This window comes from Drosophila suzukii, chromosome X (assembly GCF_043229965.1).
Source record: "Drosophila suzukii chromosome X, CBGP_Dsuzu_IsoJpt1.0, whole genome shotgun sequence".
Classification (NCBI taxonomy): Eukaryota; Metazoa; Arthropoda; class Insecta; order Diptera; family Drosophilidae; genus Drosophila; species Drosophila suzukii.
The window spans coordinates 26,547,316-26,568,621 of record NC_092084.1 but is presented as its reverse complement, the minus strand read 5'-3'; the positions used below and the strand labels follow the sequence as shown (position 1 = coordinate 26,568,621).

Here is a 21,306-nt window from a genome sequence, read left to right as displayed (position 1 = left end):
TACATGATGGGTTATTAGATAGAGAAGGATGGAAATATCTTAAATATGAATTACAGGTACCCCTGTTTTATGGATTATTAGATAGAGAAGGATGGAAATATCTTAAATATGAATTACAGGTACCCGTGTTTGTTGCGGAGGAGGGGCGGGGTTAGCAAACCATCATTATTAAATATAAGCAACCTATATTTCACCGACGGGGAATAAGAGGGACTTAAAAGATCAATTTTAATGCATATACTTTGAGAGAAAACTAATACTGTTATTGATAAATTAAATAGGCACGTGACAGCTCATTACTCATTTAGTTAGAAACCATCAAAGAATTAATTTTATCAAGCATTTTGATGGAAAATCGATAATATATATATTTTTTATTATCTAAATAGAAGAAAAGTAGGGAATAATTTGTACTATTTATTTATTTTGTATATTTTGTTATTTACCTGATAAATAAATAAAGTACTAATCATTTTTAAAAATATTCCAATAAATAGAAAATGAAAGCTTTCATATATCTTTATATAAATATATATTTTCTGCTTCATGGGGTCGAAAACGCTTCCTTCTACCTATTACATACTTTCCGACGAATCTAGTATACCCTGCTACTCTACGAGTAACGGCTGTAAAAATATAAAAATATACTCTTTTACTCAACGAGTCTCTTTGCTTGGATGAATATGCTCCCAGAATGATGTAAATTATGGCTGCTCTTATACCCGTTAATTGTAAAGCAAAAGGGTATTCTACATTCGTCAAAAAGTATGTAACAGGTAAGAGGAAGCGTTTCGGACCCCATAAAGTATATATATTCTTGATAAGGATCACTAGCCGAGTCGATCTAGCCATGTCCGTCTGTCCGTCTGTCTGTCCGGATGAACGCTGAGATCTCGGAAACTATAAGAGCTAGGCTATTGAGACTTGGCGTGCAGATTCCTGAGCTTCTTACGTAGCGCATCATCAGAATGCTACGACCATTCTAACGCCCACAAGCCGCCGAAAACTGTGGCTCCTACAGTTTTGATGCTAGAATAAAAATTGTAACTGAAATGTATAGTTCTCATCAATACCTATCGATTGACCCAAAAAAATTTGCCACGCCCACTCTTACGCCCATAACGCTTAAGTCTGTGGACCGCCGGTAGGTGGCGCATTTTAATCTCGCTTTGCTCCTTGAATATCTCCATTTCCCTTTGGTCCCTTGAGCTGAGTAACGGGTATCTGATAGTCGAGGTCCTCGACTATAGCGTTCTCCCTTGTTTTTTATCCGATTATTCCTCTGGGAGCTATAAGATATAGTTGTCCGATCCGGCTGGTTCCGACTTATATACTGCCTGCAAAGGATATAGACTTTTGGGAAAGTTTCAGCCCGATAGCTTTAAAACTGAGAGACTAGTTTGCGTAGAAACGGACGGACAGACGGACATGGCTAGATCGACTCGTCTAGTCATGCTGATCAAGAATATATATACTTTATGGGGTCGGAAGCGTCTCCTTCACTGCGTTGCAAACTTCTGACTGAAATCAGTATACCCTCTGCAAGGGTATAACAAGCGTAAAATGGTTGGAGATAGGCAAATGCGTAGGTTAGCTAAAATAGAGCAGGAAAAATTAAAACAGCAGATGAAAATTTCTACAGGAGTTACAAGAAATGAGAATAGTGTAGAAAGAGAAGAAGAAGAAGGAATTGCAATGAAAGTAGGTGATTCGAATACAGGGCTTGATAATATTATAGTTGAAGAGGTAAATCATTTACATTCGCAGGAAATGTTAGATAGGGAAATGGCAGATGTTGGTAGTGACCATGATGGTATTTAAAGCATAAGCCAACAAGAAACTGTGCAATTGATTTGATTACAATTCTTAATAAGTATAGTTTAAAAATAAAGCCATTTTATAAATTTTAGTGCTCTAATAAGCCCTATATAATGCAAGTAAATGGGAGCTCTTATTTGCTTATCGACTTAACAAAGCAACTAAATAAAATAGCCGTCTTAAAAGATATTCCGGATTTCTTAAGCATTGATGTAAATATCGACCGACTCCCGTTATTTAATAGTCCCGTGCACAATTGTGGCCCATTTTAATTAGGTTAAAAAAAATTAAAAATTTCTTTGTTTTGCCAATACGAGTTTTATGGGGTATAACAAACCCCTTGATTCTGATGAGTTTTTAGATAAGTTTACTAAAGAGTTGTTCGACACATTAAAAAACGGAGTCACAATATTAAACAAAAAAGTTTTTGTAGGGTTTAGAGCAATTATTTTTGATGCACCTGCAAGAGCTTACGTGACAGGCACGCCTGGTCATACATCCGGCCATGGATATACAAAGTGCTAGTTATGTTTTAACGTGCAGTACAAAGTGTGAGGATCCCATTTCAGACGAAAATTTTCGTGCTAGAAAGTATCCCAGCCATCACACTTCAAAATATTTCAATGTTCAGTCCGCTTTTGAAAAGCTTGGAGTTTTAATGGTAACACAAGTTCCCCTTGATTGCATGCATCTGGTAGAACTGGATGTCATGCGAAAGTTTTTACAAAGACTTTATAATAACAAAGTCGTATAAAAATTGACAAAAATTGAAAAGAAAACTATTTTGAAAACGTTAACATCAATGAGTAAGTATATTCCAAAAGAGTTTGCACGCAAGCCGAGAACATTGTTAGAGCTCCCAAACTGGAAAGCCACAGAGTACAGACAGTTTTTATTGTATACTGGGATTGTAACTCTTAAAGATACAGTCAGGAAAGGGTAATATTATGCATTTTTGTTATTACATTGTGCACATACATTGCTTTTCTCTGAAAAACAACGTCATTAGCCAAGAAGTGTTGAATGTTTTCGTTGAAAATTTTCCATCTGTTTTTGGGGAAAACAGTATTTCGTACAATGTTCACGGTTTGCTACATATATGCGAAACGATCACAGTAGTCGGAGATCCGATTAGTGGTTCGTCCAACGCATTTGAAAATTATTTGCAAACTCTTAAGCGTTTTGTCCGAAAGCCCACTCAAATTCTGGCCCAAATATATAGAAAAAATAGAACAAAATATATTAAAAATGAAAAATTGCATACTGAGCGGGAATAGACACGATAACTTTTGTTTTGTACAGGAAATAGTTCCAATTAAAGTGGAATCCTTTATAGAAGAGGAAGGAGAAATATTTATTTTAGGTAGAAAATTTTCCCATGTGGCATTTTTCTTAGGTTTTATGTTTTTTTCTTTTAAAATGGGAGGTGTTTAGTCCGTTGGCGTTTTATAAAGCGGATCGGGCATGTAACAGCGACGGCGCTCTTTATATCTTTTGAAGATTCACCTACCCGGTTCGAAAACCGAAAAAAAACGTTATTTACTTTTTATTTTAATTATATTTTATTTTTATTATTTTATTGTTTGTTCTATTTTTATTTATTTCTTATTTGTTTTATTATTTCTTATTTTATTTCTTTATTATTTCTTTATATATTATTTTTTGAAAGTTTTAAAAATGAGTGCCCCGAAACGTTTTTGCCTTACCACGAGCGGTATGTATAATATTTTTCTTAATTTTTCTAGTTAGTAACCATTTAAATTTTTTTTAGAGGGTTCCCAGAGCGCCCGGCTGGACGGTAAGTTTTTTTTTTTAATTTGGATAATAATAGTAATATTTTGTATTTTTCTTTACATGTTACTTAGAGATGGAAAAAAACATGGAGGAGCTTCTGGCGGAAGTGAAAGGTATCAAGGAAGGCCTCAATGCCCTTACAGAGGCAGTGAGCTCCCTAACCGCCTACGTTAGGCAGTCGGCCAAAGTGGATACAAAAATTGTCGAGACCATGGAGCGCTCCTTCCCTCTATGCACAGCTGAGGATCTCCAAGGGATCGACACTAAACTAGTGGACGGAAATTCGGAGAACTATGTTCCTGTTTTTTAATTTTATTTATTTCGTAGTCGAAGCTTTCGTTCTAAGCTTTACTTCTCCATCTTTTTTAATATTTTCTTATATTTTTAGACAAGCTGATGGTAACGCTTCTTAAAAATTGAAGGCTGAGCCGTTCCATTCCGAACGTGCTTTCAGAGGAACTTGTTCTGTCCCACAACTTGAAGGGGGGCCAGAATAAGAAGTAGCTAAAAGTCTACCCAAATTTCGTCCGCGCAAACAACGTCCTAATTATTATCATCATTATCATTATATCAGCTAAACGATTGGGTTGTGTTTTCCCATTTGGGATGCCGCGGAGGAAATAAAAATGGTGTGCCAAGTAGATGGTGTTGCAGCGAAATGCGTAAGCCGGGTTTCTTATTGGATTGTGTGTTTTGATTTTTTTGCTTCTAATTTAACAAAAAGAAAATGCTAGTATTGGGTCTTGCACTGTGGATGGATGCTCTACGTATATATGTATGTGTAAATGTTAGGATTTTTTTTTCTGTTTTAATTTTGTTAAATTGTGCGGAATGTGCCAATAGTGTTGTGGGCTTTTGAAATTCAGAACTCAAATATCTGAACTACATCTACGCATATGCATATTTTTTTTCTCAACCAAAAGAGCAGCCAATTTAGTGGAACGGGGGTGTGTGCTGACTTTGTATATATAAATATATGTCGATAAATTTTGTGTAACTTGTGCGGAATGTGCCACTTGTGGTGTGCAGATTATGCTTCCGATCGGAAAGATCAAAAAAAATATATAAATAAATATATATTTTCAAAAAATTTTGACGGTGGAGCGGGGAAATAATATATATATATTTTATCGCAAGTGGAAAAAACTTTAGAATTACTTAGCTTGTGGAAAACAATGAAAAGAAATCCGGTTCGATTGGATCATATGTTGAGGCGGGTCCGTGTCAAGAATCTGGTCCTGGTTTTTCCCAAAGAAATAGAACAGAGGGGTTGTGTTTACTTGCTTCGTATTTCACTTTTTATTCTCGAATGAACTGACATGGTGTGAGCTTAGTCTACCGGGTATACTAGGAATCTATCTGTTCTTTAACCAGTTCGGATTCATCGACCAGCGATATTGCACTCTGCCTTGTTCGACATGAACAACTGATGTAATCCTGCCTCTTATTGTGGCATATGTCTTTTACTAGTGTTCGGAAATGTGCTGGAGGGAATTATGGTGAATCGGCTGAAGGAAGTGGTACCGGAGGCCATTTGGCATAAATATTACATAGAAAGTGCCACAGGAAAACTGATGAGAGGGCCTTAGTTTCGACCCTAAGATTAAGGACTGCAGGTACAAAAATATCTGCCGACAGTGCGGATAGACCAGACACGGTGCACGAGACAGTCAGAATGCGGTGAACTGCCGGAATTGTCGTTTTAAGAGCTGCTCATCGGGACATGCAGCACTGCTTGCAAGGTTGAATGCTACATATTAATCATTCTTTATCAAAAAAAGTTCAAATAAATATCTTTTGGATATTCCCTAAGGTCTTTGCTTACAAAATTGAATTTTAGTTTTAGTTTTAAATAAAAAATCAGCAAGTCATTTCAGTTCCGCCGGCGCATTTTTGGTTATAACCCCTCCAATGTAGAACATGCCTCGCGAAAGGTCCGATTTCGACTGCGCAGATGGAAGCAGATTCAATAGAGTGGCTATTTACCAATGAAAAACCTTCACGTTACCTGTCGCAAAATTCCTAAAATATACCTAAAATACATATATATAATCCCACTGTTCGGTATATTTGGTTTTTAAAAAAGAGTAAGACCGATTTCCATTATTTGGTATTTATAATATTTGGTATTTAGTATGTAATAGACGGTTTTTTGGGTCACATTTTTTTTTGCGGAAATGTTTTTACATGTTTAAGTACTACTTCTAAATAATTATATATTTTATTAAAAATTATATCCCTTGTTTAACATCTGTTTCTCCGGCTGTAGTACTTCGATTGATTTTATTTATTGTGTATATATTTATGTGAAACATCTTCTTTCAAATATTTTTTGAATTTACTTTACGGATCAAGAGGAAATATAAGCTGATCAGAAAAACTTTAACGTAGGTCACGAAAATTTAGATGGCTTAGAAGATCACAAAAACTTAGATAGAGGTCAGGAAAATAAGTAGGAGGTTAGGATAATTTAGAATTTCAGAAAATTTAGAAGGCGGTTGAGGGTGGTTCCAATTTGGCTTAATGGCTTATCAAAGCAATTAGAAAAACAAGAGAGAACGAGTGTCTCGGTTATCAGATACCCGTTACTAAGCTTTTAAATTGAAAATTGATAAAAGTTAATTTAAGATGTTGAAATGACCGCTTTAAAATTCGCTTTGAAGATTCGCAAAAAATTGTATAAGGCACTCGGGTTTTGCCATATGAAAGTTAGTCGTCATAGACTAGTGGGAAAACAGCAAGATTTCGGTCCTTTTACTGCCTTCTAGTGCTTTTCAACACTGGGTAAACGTTCTTCCGTCTCCTTTTTTCGCTTATGTGAATGCACTGCTGATCAGAATTGAGAGACGGGAGGGACACTACAATTCTTTTCAGTAATTTAAAATTTACATTAACCTAATCGGAATTAGATTGTTTTTCTAGCATCAAAACTGGGGGCGCCGCAGCCTTGTGCGGTTTGTGGGCGTGGCACATTTCTGAAATAAACGGTCAAGGGTATACTAGATTCGTCGGAAAGTATGTAACAGGTAGACGAAAGGGTTTCCGACCCTATAAAGTATACACTTATATTTTGATCAGCATCACTAGCCGAGCCGATCTAGCCATGTCCGTCTGTCCGTCTGTTCGTCCGGATGAACGCTGAGATCTCGGAAACTACAAAAGCTAGATTGGGATTTGGTATGTAGATTTCTGAGCTTCTTGCGCAGCGCACAATTGTTTCAGCAGGGTGCCACGCCCACTCTAAAGCCCACAAAACGCCTAAAACTGTGGCTCCTACAGTTTTGATGCTTGAATAAAAATTGACCCAAAAAAAAGTTTGCCACGCACCCTTAAACGCCCACTAAACCGACAAAGAATTGTGTTCCATGCTTTATATTTTCCAAAAATTTTTGTAAATCTGTTTTTGCGAGTAGTTTTAAATGGTATCTATAAGTCTAGGCAAGCGTGTTTTAAGCATGTAAATTAAAATTTAAAAAGTTGGACCTTACATTTTCGTTCGGCATGATATTTTGAACAGGGGTAGAGCGGACCTGCTGGCCTATGACGGTAACGATCTGGTCTGTTGCGATAAAAAGGAGCTATTGGTATCCATTACAACCTTATCGACAATGAGGACTCAGAATATGAATAGTCCAGTAAAACTGTGGATGTGTGGCTTGCTCATAGCAAGTGAGTTGTGAAGTGTGTTTACAAGTGGGGGAAAGTGGAAAATGCTTGTGTGTTGACCCAATGCTAATTGGCACCTTTTTGCAGATTAGCCATTTCAAATCAAATCGCGTGAGGAGTGTTGCAAGCCCCTTGCAACAGCAGTGGCTCTCAAAGGGTGAGTTAGCCATTTCATTCTTCAGAGCTGTTTTTTTCTTGATTTTTTTCCTTCCAAAAATTTGGAACTTTGGAATCCTTCGAACCAATATTCCCGCCCCACCACATAAAGAATATCAATGTAGTTAGGTAAGTTCACTTCCTCTTTATTATTATTTTTATTTAAACCTATGTCCAACAAACTTTAAGCAAACACAAAAGAACAGTCGGTCATGTAAGGCGAACCAAACAAACATTAAAGATTACGTAACAAAAAAAGTTTTGCGCGAGGCTTGTTGGGCAGGCGATATTTTCTTGATCTTTTCACAGATGCGGCAGCCTCTTTGGTAGCGCTTTCATCGGAGGATGCGGCAATAAACAATCCGTGAGTCAAACTTTTCTTTAATTTAAACATCAAAACACAAACGGCGAGATATTCGCAAAACTCCCCGCAAGGCAAATTAGAGTGCCCCGACGCAATAACACCCGAGAGCTAAATGCAAAGAAGAGATAAGAACGTAGTCGCCCGCCAGCTTCCCTCTCTTTTACCCTTACCACCACTTGGGCGCATAATCTAGGGCTCAATTAGAATTTTAAAATAGTGTTTAATCAAATGTCTTTTTGTATTTTTTTTATTAATTAACGTCCTGTTTATGTTCTAAGATTTATTTGTTCATGTATTTTAATATTTCCATGTTTAATGTTTTATCTTAGTGTTAGGCAATAAGCTATGATGAATTGCTAAGAGATTTAGTAGTTGAACTCGGGCTGGGGCAGCACCGGAGGAAATTTGGAAAGGGGCCGTGGGAAGAGGTCTTCCCCAGGAAGCAAGAGCCACGGGTAGGGTGGGTAATTGACCGCAGCAACAGTCAAAGTTGTGGAAGTAGTTATAAACAACGAGTGCAACGCTTGTGATAGCGATGAGGATAGAGAAGGGCGACTTCCCTACACGAAGATAATAACAGAGGATGTTCGCTTGGAGTCGTCATCACAATCAATGTAACCCAGTGATTGTAATTTTGACTGTGTACTTCAGTATCACCTAGAATTATTCCGCACGGCACGTTGCATCTCTCAGTTTCAGTGAGTGCTCCCCACCTTTTGCAATTTACTGCACTTTGCTTATGGTCTACTAAGTAAGCAACACCCGGTCCATGATCTGAGAACTTGCGGCCTGACTTCGTACTAAAATTGGAATAACCCATTATCATGGTTCATTTTTCGTATTTCCAATGGCTTTGAGAATGGGGAAAAAAAACTGCACTTATAGATTCTAGACGTGGAATAGCTCTATGAGTTTGTGTTTGAATTCCCTAATATTCTACATTACAATATATCTTTTAAACGAGGGTCAAAACTTAAGCCTCTTTCATGTTTGATTTTTTCGTAATTCCAATGGGATTTCAGTCGTCATCTAGCTTTCTTTGGGTTCAGACGTGCTTAAAATTCTCGCTATGGTACTTCCCCGCTGTCCCGAGTGCAATACCGATGTTACATTGGCCCAGCTTCGTGCTTCGGATGCTGTTCGCTGTTCTTCTGTGTGCCGTCGCGCCTATCACACTTCTTGCGTAGCCCTACCGGACGATGTGCTCAAACTTTTATTAAATCCAAACATACTGTGGCAATGTGATAGCTGTGTGGTTGCAAATGATTCGCATTCTAAAATTGACGAATTTTATGATAAATTGAAAGCCCTGGAGGGCTTATATCAGGGCCTTCATAATAAATTCTTGGAGGCGTTCCCCCCTAAAGATGATGCATTTACTCCGAATTTAAATGTAAGTCCCAAACCCTGTCTACCGAGGCCTACCAACGTAGCTGCAGCTCCCCAGTCATATGCGGCTGCTGCTGCTACGTCTTCGGCGGTCGTTGACCCTTCTAATCATGCTCTGGATATTGAGTGAGGAAATTTCATACAGGTTCGAAATAAGAAGAGAAGGAACAACAACACGCCCAATACACATGTTGTTGGAGTGGCTCCTAATGCCGAAGATCTTCATGTTTGCCCGACCAAGAAATTTTTGCATGTCGGAAAGTTTGCAACTGATACAGAGCCGAATGCTGTTTTAAAATATGTGTCCACCAAGCTTAAGGTGGATGCTAGTTCTCTCACTGTTGTAAAACTTGTAAAAAAAGATGTTGACGTTACAACCTTAAAGTTTGTAAATTTCAAGCTTGGTATCCCCGATCACCTAAACGATTCAGTCTTTCAAAATTATTTCTGGCCGAACTCAGTTAAGGTCAAAAGATTTATTCATAGAGAACGGGCCATTGTGGTAGGGGATGGAATCCTATCTAATTTGCCGGAGCCTGGACAAACTTCAACATCAAGTCATCCCTCAAAAAACTCCTAGTGTTCGACGCCACTGGCGTCGATACTTTTGCGGGACATCGTCTGCAACAACATCGGCAGCTGCTTGCGTTTCTCACTGCGCTCTCTTCATCTTCTGACTCTCTCCTAACGCACCATCGACAACATCAGCCGGAGCTTTTGTTGTCCACTTTGTGCGACATTCGCCGTCCGCCTGGCTTGAATATCGGCACGCTCCTCGGAGTTGCGCTCACATCATTTTCCGTGGCTCTCCTGATGCTTCATCAACAACATCAGCCGGAGCTTTTGTTGTTTGCTTTGCGAGACGTTCGCAGTCCACCTGGTTCTAATATCGGCGCGCTCCTCGGAGTTGCGCTCTCATCATCTTGCGCCTCTCTCCCGTTGCACAGTCAACAACATCAGCTGGAGCTTTTGTTGTCCGCTGTGCGCGACATTCGCCGTCCGCCTGGCTCTAATATCGGCGCGCTCCTCGGAGTTGCGCTCTCATCATCTTGCGTCTCTCTCCGGAAGTACCTAGAAAATCGGGTGGATTCTTACTCTTCATCGCCTAATAGTTATGCGCTCTCCGTCTCTACCTTTCTGACGTTCGACTTTCTACAACAACTTTTATCGACACATTTGGCTGGATGGCGAGCCTCTCAGAGTGCTCTCTCTGAAGGTGCTCTTTGGAGATGCTTTCGCCATCAACAACAACAATGGACTGCGGCTGCTGTAGTACGTTCTCGCTCATTATTACCAGGAGTGGATTCACCTGCGTGCAGTTATATCTTGAATGCTAATATTGACTGCCCACCTAATATTTGGAGCGCCGATCACCAGCCTATTCGTATCCGTACCACTACTTTACTGAAGGTTCTTACAAATAATTTTATTAATTATGATAAAATCCCAGCGAGGCCTCTTACAGATTCGGGCCATGATGCTGGACCAGTTATTGATAGCATGAGCATGGATGACCGGATATGCGCTAACAATACAAATTTCAATATTTATTTTCAAAATATCGGTGGTATGCGTACGAAAGCTCAATCCCTTTTCCAGGCAACGCCTCATGGTGATCATGACGTCATCATTTTTGTTGAAACCTGGCTCAACATGGATTTCTTCGATAATGAATTCTTTGATACAAATCTTTATCATGTGTTCCGTAAGGATCGAGATTCCGTTAAAACACGATGCTCCAGAGGTGGCGGAGTTTTAATTGCTGTGCGGCGTGAGCTGCGTTGCATTGCTATTTGTCTCCAGAACGAGTATTCTCTGCTCGACCAACTCTGTGTATCTCTCGCTGGTCCTACGGAAACAATTTTCCTGACAGTATCATAGAGTAGTTTTGATTTATATAAAGCGGATTTTGACAACATTGCCCACCTATACCAGGAGCTGGAAGATGGCCAATATATATGTGTTTTGGGCGACTTCAACCTATCTTCGCTCGTGTGGGCTCATGATCTTGAGTCTTCAGCAATGGTTCCCAGTAATTTGCATCTTCCCCACGAAATCTTAGTCATCGATGAGCTTCTTAGTATGGGATTAGTCCAGATTAACCATGTTTTTAATAACTTAAATAAGCTTCTAGATCTAATTTTTGTACACCCTGATTTATGCCTTACTCTATGCTGCAGCGATAATCCTCTAGCCGCGTGTGATGCTCATCACAAGCCCCTATTAATCTTAATTACTTGTTATATTTTCTCACCAAATAATTCTCGCTTGCCTCTTACCTATATTAATTCTAGCAGTTTAGATTCTATCCGTAGTGATATTTCTAATATCAGATGGGCGGAAGTCCTCTCGCATGCGGATGTGAATACAACCTATGAAGTTTTTATATCTTTTCTCTCTACTATTATAGGCAGATATGCTAAAACTAGAGTTCAAAGTTCTTATAGACTACCATGGTACACACAAGGACTAAAAAAATACAAAAATCTCCGAAATAAATTCTATAAGCGCTACATAGAAAGCGGTGAAGCTGCCGACTTTGATCGGTACAAACAACATAAGCGTGAGTTTGAGTTCCTCAATAAATTCTTATACAGCCAATATATTGCTGATATAGAGTGTAAACTAATTACCAATCCTAAGTCATTCTGGCACTTTGTCAATTCTAAACGTACAACCTCCTACTTTCCTTCCCATATGTCATATGAAAGTCTTTCAGCTTCTTCTGATATTGGGGTCGCTAATCTATTTGCTAGTACTTTGTATCTAACTTTGAACCGAGCTCGCTGTGGAATGACGATGATTCACTCGGTGCCATTGCCACGATGCTAAATATTGGGTGCTTAGATGTTACTGATTTGGACTGTCATATGGCGGCTGAGAGTTTTAACGACTCAGGAAAATTAGACTGCGATATCCTTTCTCCATTTATTTTGAAAAACTGTATAGGTGTTCTTTGTGAGCCCCTAAAAATGATCTTCAACAAGTCTCTTTCCACTGGGGTATTTGCGAATAGATGGAAACTTGCCACAGTTTCTCCTATATTCAAGTCTGGTTACAAAAATATTGTTTCAAATTATAGGCCAATTGCAAAGCTAAGTAATGTCTCAAAAATGTTTGAACGAATTGTAGCTAAGCAGCTAACTTTTCTTGCTGGTCGGATCATCAGTCCTAACCAACATGGTTTTATGCCTGGAAGGTTGCATCCACTCGTTTATCAGTCATCATCAAGTTGATGTAGTTTACAACGACTTCGCCAAAGCATTTGACAAAGTCTCCCATAATGCTTTATTGGCAAAATTGCAGAAATTGGGATTTCATTCATCAATATTAAATTGGTTTAAATCTGATTTAGATGGGCGGATTTATAGAGTAGAGTGCAATGGTGTTTTCTCAAGCCCGTATGTGGCTACTTCTGGCCTTCCTCAGGGAAGTGCATTGGGTCCGTTTCTATTCATCATCTTCATTAATGATTTAAGCTATTGCATAACAAATTCTGAATTCCTGTTGTTTGCGAACGATCTTAAAATATTTAGGTCTGTGAATTCAATCTCCGACAGTGAACTTCTTCAAAATGACCTAGTAAAAGTGGGAAATTGGTGTTCTCGTAATAAGTTGCCTCTGAACGTGTCAAAATGTTTCTACGTTAGGTACAGCAAACGATTAATTAATGTCCTTAGCTCTTATTCCATTAGTTCCCATGTTCTTTCCTTAAGAAATGAATCACTGGACCTAGGAGTTATGTTTGATACCAAATTTACTTTCATGGATCACATAAACTACATAATTCCAAAGGCATACGTTATGTATGGTTTTGTAAAACGAAATTCCACGCAATTTAAAGATCCGTACACGAAACTAAGCCTATTTTCTTCGTTCATTAGGTCCAGATTGGAATATGCTTCGTTTGTCTGGAGTCCGACTGGAACTACACACATCAATCGTATTGAGCGTGTTTTGCCCTTCTTTCTCTAAACTTTAATGACCCGGTTCACTCTTACTCTGCGAAATGTCGTCTTGTGCACCTTTCTTCCCTACAAGATCGTAGAACAACTAGCGCACTAGTTTTTATTTGTGACCTGCTGTCCTCCAAAATATACTGCCCTGCATTGCTGAGTAGCATAGGCTTTTCCGTACCTGGTAGGTCTTTAAGGTCATTTGAACCTTTTTTTATTCCGGCATATAGAGCTTACTATGCTTTTAATGAGCCTCTGTGTAGAGCCTTGTTCTACTGGAACAAACTTCCATCTCACATGCGGCTGGACCCATGCTCCCCTAGGGAATCAATTAAGAAAACCCTTTACAATTACCTTTCGTCCCTTAGTATTTAGTTTAGTAATAGACAAGTAGCCAGTTAAGGTACCAACTGTTGGCGAAATAAATAAATAAATAAATAAATTGGGGTGCCTTGCACCCTTGCATTGAACCTAATTATAAAACCTTTCTTTCAACGATTAGAAATACTCTTGACAGCATACAGGTACGGGGTTCCTACAGGCTTCCTTGGTATACTAAAGGACTGCAAAAACTCAAAAACCTTAGAAACAAATACTTCAAAAAATTTTCTAAAACACATAACCCGGCCGATGGTGAAAGATATAGGCAGTTCAAACGTGAGTTTGAGTTTCTTAATAAATTTCTATATAACCAATACATTTGTGAAGTTGAGCATAGTTTGAAGGCCAACCCTAAGGCGCTTTGTTAACTCAAAAAACTCACATTCTTCTATACCTTCAACAATGTGGTATGGTAATGTTGTTGCTTCCACCGAGGCCGATATCGCAATTTGTTTGCTGCGACATCTGGACTTCCTCAAGGTATCTCCGTTGGTCCTTTACTTTTCATTATTTTTAAAAATGACATTTGTGCCTGTATCCATTTTTCTAGCTTCCTTCTTTATGCGGATGACCTAAAGATTTATAGGACTGTCAGTAACGTAAATGATTCGATATTGCTTCAATCTGACCTAGATAGTATCGGAAGTTGGTGTTCTAAGAAAAGATTGCCTTTAAAGCTTAGCAAATGCCACATCGTTCGTTATGCGAAACGTTCTGTAACCATTCCACCTACTTATCACATCAATTACCACCCTCTCTCTGTTTTGAATGAAATAGTTGATCTGGGGGTATTTTTTGATGACTAATTTCTGTTTAATGAGCACCTGAATTGTATATTACCAAAGGCTTATGCAATGTTCGGTTTTATTAAGCGAAACACTTTATTATTCAAAGATCCGTATTTCAGATTGTCTGTATACTCTGCCTTTGTCCGTTCTAGGGTTGAATATGCTTCCTTTTTTTGGAGTCCCTGGGGAAGTGTCCAGATCAATAGAATTGAGAGGTTGCAGAAAAAGTTTTTTGAAATTTTCATTGCAATCCTTGCATTTTACTGAACCGGCTCCGTCCTATGATAGTCAGTGTTCCCTGCCTCACACTTGTTCCTTGAAGGATCGCCGTGCAACTGCTGGCCTTCTCTTTCTGAATGATCTGCTAGTAGGAAATATTGATTGTCCTTGCCTGTTGGGATGCATACATTTTAATGTTTCTGCCAGAAATCTCCGTACCATGGTTCCATTCCTGGACCGTGCTGTCAGGACGAATTATGCTCGCAATGAGCCACTACTAAGGAATCTTAGATTGATTTATTCTTTGCCTTCTAGCATTAGATTCAGCTGGGGGGCCAAGAAAGATATGCTAAGGCAAACCCTTAGGGAATATTTTTAAATTAATTTTCAATAATAGATTTAAGGTAATCATATGTAGTCAGATAAGGTTTTATCCAAAAGCGATAAGTAAATAAATAACTAAATAAACGCGGCCGCGTTTGTAGACGATTTGGTCCTTTTTGCGGAAACTCGAATGGGGCTTCAACTACTGCCTGACAAGACAGTTAACTATCTGGCTACTGTTGGACTCACCCTTAATGCTGACAAGTGTTTCGCTATCGGTATTAAGGGTCAGCCGAAACAGAAGTGTACTGTGTTCGATCCAGATACCTTACGCGTAGCCTTGAACGGGTGTCCGGCATTGAAGCTAACTAACGAGTGGAAGTACTTATGCATCATTTTTAATGCTAACGGGAGAGTGAAATGCAACCCAGCCAAGGACATTGGTCCAAAGCTACAAAGGTTGTCACAAGTTCCCCTAAAACCACAACAGAAGATATGTGCCCTTCGAACCGTCCCTATCATACAACTCTATCACAAGTGTGATACGATAGGTGTGCTACGAAAATCTGACAAATTAATACGATTTTATGTGAGTAAATGGCTAGATTTACCACCTTATGTGCCGATAGCGTTCGTTCATGCCCCCCAAAATGTGGGGCACTCGGGATTCCATCAATAAGATGGATGGCTCCGATGCTTCGCCTGAGACGACTGAGCAACATAAAAAGGGCCTCGCTTTGAACAATCCGAAGTGTCCAGCTCTTTCATCGAAGATTAAAAGCGCAGGGCCCGAGTTAGACTGCTAGCTGAACAAAATGAATTGCTATCGCGTCGGGCAAAAGAAGAGTAATGGGCGAATAGATTGTACATGTCTGTTGGTAATAACGGTCTCCATGAAGCGACCCATTAGGGTCCACAACACGGATGGGTTAGCCAACCCACGCGTTTGCTAACAGGAAAGGAATATATAGACGGAATCAAACTGCGGATAAATGCCCTACCCACGAAGTCTCGTACTACGAGGGGAAGGAACGAATTGGATCGACAGTGTCGTGCAGGATGTGATGCTCCCAAAACATCAAACCACATCATGCAAAAATGCTATCGCTCGCATGGAAGGCGGGTAGCTAGACACAACTGCGTAGTAAATCGAATCAAGCGGGGACTTTAGGAGCGAGGCTGCGTGGTTATTGTTGAGCCAAGACTGCAGGGTGAATCCGGCCTTAATAAACCCGACCTGGTGGTACTCCAACCAAATCACATTGATGTGATTGACGTGCAGGTGACAACAGACGGACACTCTTTGGACAATGCGTCCCAGAAGTTGCAAGTCTAACCATACGGCGCCGCCCGAGTAATAGTGAGCAAAACCCCCAAGTATCAACGTCTAAAACATCTCCAATCACACTATCAGAACAGTCGAACAGTGGAATCTTCTTGGCGCTACGCGGGTATAGCCCCGTAGTTTGTCCTTCCAAATGGAGAGCGCAAAAACTGCAAGCTATCATTGATAGGGCGCAGATCGAGGGGAAGGAAACCACTCTCCAATGTTTATCCGCTTATCTCCAGGAAACTTTTCCGACACAGGGTGCAAGACGCACGCTGCCGAGGCCGGCACGGCGGCCACGGAATAGGGCAGAGAGAGCAGAAGGCAGCAGTACGCCGTCGTCCAGCGAAACTGGGATATACATAAAGGAAGTTAATGCATTGCTTGAGGAAACTGATGAGTCGGTAATGCCAAACCGATAATACATGGAACCCTATTGGAGAGAGATAATGACTCAGCCTAGCCCAAGCCCTTGCGAAAATATAGTGACAACTCCAGTTCACTCGCTTGAGAGGGTAAAGTCCGCTATTACACAGCGCGAACTTAGGGCATCAAGAGTCGCATTATCTAGCTCTCCGGGGCCTGACGGAATAACTCCAAAATCTGAGGTGCCGACAGGCATTATGCTTCGCATAATGAACCTGTTGCAATTGGAGTCGAATGGGAGGGACTTTATCGATAGGTTAGGTCGATAGGGCGATATTTGCAGCAACGGGATGAATCTGGCGGGCGATCTGGCCATTTGAAGATTAATCCCGGTTCGCTCTGGGATTACTTTAAATGGACCCATATATCCAATGACCCAATTTTGAGAGAGGCCATGTAATATGGCGGGGGGTATGAACGATGATCAGCAGATATCGAGATAGTCGCGGCCATACTGTTTAACCAGGTAGATGCAGCTAGAAGTGATACTACAATTTTTTCTTTGTGCTTAAAATTAAATAGCAGCCGGGGTCCCAATACAAAGGGCCCCGGAATATTTATTTGGAGTTCTACTGCGCGACTTCTCCATACCTACCAGCCCGACTTGGCTGCCCAGCAACCGGTGTCCGTTCGACCCGTACCAACGACCGTCCAGAAAAGCCTTTCGCAGTCGACGCCGACGACATCAAACATTTCCCGGTGAGTCCGTTCCGGTGTACCGCGTCCACCTCATCTCGGGGACTTCCAGCCGTCGCATCGCGGCGTTGAGAGGTACCGCCATTTTGTCGGGCGGCCGAACCTTCGACTGCCCTTGCATAACTCACCGGAGAGCGCCAGTTTTCTTTCCTGGAGACCTGTATCGCTGCTGGCCTCCGGCGGGAAGTCATCAGCCCGGGCTATCATCGCCTCCAGGCCCGGCCCAACAGTGTCTGAAATTTAGGAAAATTTAAATACACGTGTACCTTGATTATATATATTGAGACCCGAGAGCCTTATTTGTCCTCGTTGTTTGCCTAAAATTTAAAAGGTCGCGAGCATTAGTTAAATCGTATAGCTTACAGTGCAGTTACGTACCTTTTTGGCCTGCCCCTTATTTTCCCCTGGAGCTTCTTTAGATTAGGTGACCATACACACGCGCTTCGCGCATGTTCCTTTGAGGGCCGCGTTTCCATGCGAGCTCTACCAATACATGACTCATAGAGCATAGTTTCCGCGACGCCTGTACCCTTTTCCAGCAAAACCACTCCTCTGCTTTGACCGCGTAAATATTTAAGACGGCGGCCAGGCTTCGGTCTTAAAGGCTGAGGAAGGATAGATCTATTAAGAGGAGCATGTATATAATTGATTGTACCTACGATATTTATTAAACCTTTGTAAAGCCCACAATGTGTGAGTAAGCTTTCCCAGTGGGGGAGATGGAACCGCCGTAGTCGCGAGGAGGGGGCTATTGCCGACAGAGAATGGGTGGTGCCCTGCAGCACCTCGAGGGCATCCATGGTTGAGTGGGAGCGCTTGGCTAGGTCATCAATGATTTTCCCGTCAATATTTGCAAGTATTTACCTTTGTTTACGTTTTTGGTTCTTAGTGATGACCGATAGTTTGTTAATGTGAGACAGTGGAGTTATCGATATCTGCGTTGCGAGCTGTGGCACTAGCGGTACTCTGCCCTGAGAAAAGACTGAGCTAGCAGCACTGCCACCGAAAAATGCAGTTCGTAACAAACCTAACTCTATGGTGCGGACCATTTCCTCGCTTTATCCGACTGACCAGAACCACCTTCATTCCGAAGGCGGGGACGGCAATGCCACCGCAAGACTTTCATCCAATATCGGTGCCACCAGTATTGGTAAGACAGCTAAATGCAATATTGACAACACGGTTGACCTCATCAGTCGATTGTGGCTTCAGTGGCTTCTTACCTACAGACGGATGCGCCGATAAAGCGACGATAGTCGACTTAGTCCTGAGGAGTAGCCATAAAAGCTATAGATCTTGCCACATAGCCAATCTGGATGTACGCAAGGCATTTGACTCTTTGTCTCATGCATCTATTTATAACACCCTAAAAGCTTGTGGCGCACGAAAGGACTTCGTCGACTACGTACAAAGTTCGTACGAGGTTGGTGGTAATTGTCTCTGCGGAGAAGGTTGGAGGTCAGTGGAATTCGTTCCTGCTAGAGGAGTGAAGCAGGGTGACCTTTTGTCTCCTATACTATTTAATCTGATCATCAACCGTTTACTTAGAGCCTTTCCCAACGAAATTGGTAAGAAGGTCGGAAATGCCATGACAAACGGGGGCTTCAACTTCTACTTGACAAGACAGTAAGCTATCTGGCTACTGTTGGACTCACCCTTAATGCTGACAAGTGTTTCACTATCGGTATTAAGGGTCAGCCGAAACAGAAGTGTACTGCGAGGGGAAGGCACGAATTGGATCGACAGTGTCGTGCAGGATGTGATGCTCCCAAAACACCAAACCACATCTTGCAAAAATGCTATCGCTCGCATGGAAGGCGGGTAGCTAGACACAACTGCGTAGTAAATCGAATCAAGCGGGGACTTGAGGAGCGAGGCTGCGTGGTCATTGTTGATCCATGTCTGCAGGGCGAACCCGGCCTCAATAGACCCGACCTGGTGGAACTCCGACCAAATCACATTGATGTGATTGACGTGCAGGTGACAACAGACGGACACTCTTTGGACAATGCGCACCAGCGCAAAATCAGCAAAAATTAATATGATGGCCCTATCATAAGTATACAGGTAATGAGAGGGAGTCTTGGCTGCTTTAGACAGTTCATGTATAGTGGATACTGAAGAGGCTAGACGTAGCTTAAGCCCTTGGTTCAGAATATTAAATGCCGGCTGCCTTGGCACAACATCAAGAAGGCATAAACATCGCACAATGACAACATGTAAGGATGGTTTTAGTACGTATGCGTTATGTGAAGAAGGTTTAGATAGAGCAATGAGTCGTGCATGCTAGACATACTGACCACACAAGGTGATGGCAGATTTAGTATCTTTTGAAGATTTCCATTCATTAGCGATAAAAAAAAATATATATATATTTAGGTATGCAGAAGGGGAATATTATTCATTAATTCATAAGTCATATCCTCGGATGTGCAGAAGGCGAATATTATTCTGTAATTCATAAGCCATATCTAGACTCAAGTCGACTCAAGACATCCTCGAGGTGTTCCCCGGTAATGTTATACAGCGTACTTTACTGTTTGACAGCCAATTTGAGCGGCGAAAGAAAATCTTCCGTAGAGCCGGTTACCCTACGGAATCTTAACATGTTGGAACTAACACAAATAATGAAAATTGGCCTCGGATACTGATGGATTTGTTGACGTGGTAATTGGAAAAGTGAGAAAGAATCATTTTCTATTAGTGAGATATCAGTTAAATATGTTAGCATTAAATTTAAAAATAAAGTGGTATTGATTCCGTTATTACACACTGTAAATTAATTTTACAATTTACCTCTTGACCTTCCATTTATTCGTTTCTAAACTTTTCTTTTCGTTTTCGTGTCGTGCGATACACGGTTGGACGGGTGGTGGTTTTTTTGTGACGATCTCAGAAAAATGTAGTGTGAAAAAGAGAAAAAGCATATACAAGCATATTCAAAAAAAATTTCGCACAAAATGTAAATAGAATAACAGCCTCAAAAACTAATACAAAGGGTTAGCCATAAATTTCTCGCCAGCAATACCATAATTTAAAAACCTGATCGGTGCTTGATAACCCAATCAAAACGCCAGAAGACACCACAACAGAACGATGAGCGCTCACTTCTTCCCACTTCCCTAGCGACATTCGGGAAATGACCGATCGCCTGACCGAGCAAAGGCACGAAAGGAGAGCCCTACCCGACCGAAGATGAAGTAGAGCAACAGTATTAAGAGGAACTCCCCCTAATAGACGCGCTGAGGACCACTGCGTTCCAGCTCCGGGGGGTTCTAGCGAACCGTCCGGTAAACCAGGATAGGATCCTCGCACCGTGTACCAGGGCCTGTTCCGGAACCCAATTTTCCAGGCCTTTCCCATCGCCAGGCGGAGGAGCATCCGCCCAGGTCTGGCCTTATTTCCGACCGAGGAGCGGAGACAGCAGACGGCCGACAGAGAGGCGGAGGAGCCGCTCTTCCCGGAAGAGAGTGCAGTTCGGCGACTTTTGATCCTCGGAGATAAAGTACCTGCCCGATTCTACGTTTTGTCTTTTCCATGTTGACAAGATTACAAAACCTATAACAGTACAAAATTTGAATCAAAAGACAAATGATGACTGAAATCAACAACCAAATCAAGCACGGTGAGTTTAAAATAAATAATGATTTCTTGATTGAGATAAGAATCTTTAAGGAAATTTTAAAGGTTTCCAAAGTGTCGCGACGGGAATTCGGTAATATCTATTATGATACTATAGAAGAGTTGGACATCCTGAAATGGCTCTTGGTGGATTTGGAGAGCGATAACAACATCGGCTCCCATCTCTTTGATATTGAAAACGTGGAAAATCGATTCACCGAGCTGATGATGGAGATAACAAAGTTTCAACACCAAATTGATCTTCTAGATGGGGAAATCACCAATAATTCACTGCTACTGGAAGTTAAGGAGATCATTTTTCGAGTAAGGGACTCAATTTCAGACTTAGAATGTCTTAAATTTAATGGTGAGGCAGATCAA

The 21,306-nt window shown here is 40.9% G+C and overlaps 1 long non-coding RNA gene across 1 annotated transcript; it reads right to left on the bottom strand.

Annotated features, from left to right (window-relative positions):
* Positions 1-16,859: 16,859 nt before the first annotated feature.
* On the bottom strand, positions 16,860-18,403 carry LOC118878231 (uncharacterized). The gene is made up of 3 exons (XR_010654905.2): positions 17,964-18,403; positions 17,683-17,909; positions 16,860-17,621 (listed from the first exon to the last, which is right to left on the bottom strand). It is a non-coding gene; the product is annotated as an uncharacterized lncRNA (long non-coding RNA).
* Positions 18,404-21,306: the final 2,903 nt, after the last annotated feature.